This window comes from Carassius auratus, chromosome 8 (genome assembly GCF_003368295.1).
Source record: "Carassius auratus strain Wakin chromosome 8, ASM336829v1, whole genome shotgun sequence".
Classification (NCBI taxonomy): Eukaryota; Metazoa; Chordata; class Actinopteri; order Cypriniformes; family Cyprinidae; genus Carassius; species Carassius auratus.
The window spans coordinates 17,028,940-17,031,632 of NC_039250.1; the positions used below are offsets into that span (position 1 = coordinate 17,028,940).

Genomic DNA, 2,693 nt, shown 5'->3' on the forward strand with positions numbered 1-2,693 from the left:
GTTTGCACATCAAATATTTATATTTATAACGTGTTCATGGAGCGCGGAGCAAGTAGCCAATCACAGAGAGAGCTGGTGATTTCTTGAAGGCAATAGCCAATCAGAGCCAAACTGCTAAAAAAGCAGTTTGTTTGTTTCGTCGAGTACATGCTCGCGAATCCACGATTTATAAGAAACAAAGCATAGACACAATAAGACATCTAATTGTGGGACAGAAATATGACACAATTCCCGTCTTGTTGAGTATTCACATAAACACACACACAGACTGAAGATTTATGCTGCTCAGCTACCAAAAAGGCGAATTAATTATTTAATGTGATGAATCTACGAAGCTCGGTAGGCAATAACTATGGGAACTTAAACACTAGACTTCAGTTACAGACTCCATGTGGAGATGTCGCCAAAAAAGCATGTTAAAGCTCATAATTGGATGAGGAAGTTTTGGGAATACCTCGAGAAAAGTTGGTGGAGGTTTGTCTGGGGGCAGCCTGGCTTCAGAGGGGGAGCGGGGCGTGATTGTGAAAGGGGCTGAACACTGACATGGGGTCCGGGAGGAATCGACCACAGTCAGAGGAGAAGAGACAAACTCTCGGAGGACGGGACGGGTGACCCAGATTCCACACACAGGTAAGAGACTGGTTCTTAAAACGTCCAGAAAAAATGGAGGCTTTAAATGCAGTCGTTTCATAAAAAATGTAAAAAAGCCACATTGGTTGCTAAAAAAAAAGTCGATTTCGATTGAAGGAAGAAGCTGCCACATTTATCAATGGAATCCCCATTCATTCATTCATCCTTCATTCACTTACTCAGTCGCTCATTCGGTCTGTTTAGCATCACATCAGTACTTTAATGCGAATTTAATCTTCACACATCGTCTTTTGAGTGAGTGAAACGATTTGACATGACATTTTTTTCGTCACGTTTCTCTTAAATTTTGGCATCAGCGCGTGACACGTGGAAAGTATTTTGTAAACAGGTGGAGGCGCACTCTCATGAATGCACAAATTCCTTATAAATAGGCTACTTTAAAAAAAAAAAATTACTTAAGAGGTTAAACTATTAACAATTTAATATATTGTTAATATAGTTATAGTTCATATCAGTGCTGGATTAATAATCACACTTCCCTTTTGAAAACACATGGGTTGGGTATAGGCTTAGGCTACCTATTTACACACGGTATAGCCTACTATGTTATGTAATCCTATAATATTCAGATATTTTAAGTGTCTCTATAAACTATTTAAATTATGTTATTGAAGTTTTTCCATTTTATTAGCATTGTTATGTGAGTTTTGCGTTTCTGTGTAATCTACATTAAATGCATGGCTACTTTGAATAAGTTTGTAGTTTAATGCACTGATGCAATGTAATGTAATGTAATGGTGTGCTTTCTGTATGTCAAGAAAAATAAAACTATAAAATGCTCCAAGCAAACCTGTGCTGTTGAGATGCACTGCTTTAGAAACAAAAGACAGTTTTGCTTGCCAAGCAGAAGACTTGTGGAGCATTGCAGATGTTGTGCATGTGTGTGGCATGTCTAGTCCTGCTGAATAGACTTGGGCTGGTTTAACACATTCACACAAAAATCCAAAATTCAAAGGTTTGTTTTGTAGTCAGGTTGGTGTTAGGGAAAATGCTTGGAAATGACACATTTCTGAGCAGCACAAAAGCCATGACAGTAAAAGCGACATGTAGGATGAGACGTGTTGTGAGGTCTGTCTTCAGGATACTATTCCCATATTTCATATAGCGATGTTGTGAAATCACAGCCGGAAAACACCCTCCTTCATTCATTAACCATTGGACAAGTGTCTCATTCCCTGCCTCCTCATCATATTCCCTTTTAAATCCTCTGGAATTCCACTTCCAGAGTCCACTTCACGTGACATCATATCCTGTGAACCTGCTATTTCATCTGCTGCCAGGCGTACAGGTTTTAATTAAGAGGATTTCATTCCAGTGTTGTTATTGTTAATTAAGTCTATTTACAAATATTTTGAATTGATTGAAATAAAGCTAAAATCAGATATGAATAATTGATGAAAAAGTATTTAAGAAAACGTAAATGAAAATTAGAAATGCTGTCTTTTATGAAAAAGTACCAAAATTATTGAAATGGAGAAAAAAATTAGTAAATTTAAAGATGTATAAAAAATAAAAACAAAACCTAATAAAAACGGAAAATGTGAAAATAATAGCTAATTCAAAACAGTAAATAATAGTGTAAACAATACTAAAATAACTATATCAGAGATTTCCCTCCAACTTCTTCAAATAAAAAAAATAAATAAAATAGACAATACATTTGTAGACCTATAGCACTATAAAATGTTCAATTACTTATTAAAATGAATGAATTCATCACAGTTTGAAACATTTTTAAGAGTCTATAAGTCTTCATGTATTGCCATTGCTTTCACTGAGCAATAATTGCGATATCAACGATCTCGTTGAGGTTGTCTTTCCAGTGAGCTTATTCGCTTCTCGTAATTCTCCATCCTCACACGACTGAACATGAGGTTCAGACCATGTTGTGTGTGTGACAACTGGGTTATAAATCAAATACAACTTTGTTCTCAGTACTACATATTGAAATAATAATTATCAGTTGAATGGGTGTTTAAAGAGTTTAAAGTAGTTTTCAACATGCGGTTGCCAGGACTGTGCGGTAAAATGTTCTAAGTAAA

General features: G+C 35.9%; 1 long non-coding RNA gene across 1 annotated transcript in view; it reads right to left on the minus strand.

Moving 5' to 3' along the window:
• The window catches only part of LOC113107441 (uncharacterized), a 6,881-nt gene extending 5,934 nt beyond the window's left edge, over positions 1-947 (minus strand). Inside the window, exons 1-2 of the long non-coding RNA XR_003292663.1 lie at positions 810-947; positions 455-644 (exon numbers count right to left, since the gene is read on the minus strand). This is a non-coding gene — a long non-coding RNA (uncharacterized LOC113107441). The remainder of the gene's footprint in view (positions 1-454; positions 645-809) is intronic.
• Positions 948-2,693: the final 1,746 nt, after the last annotated feature.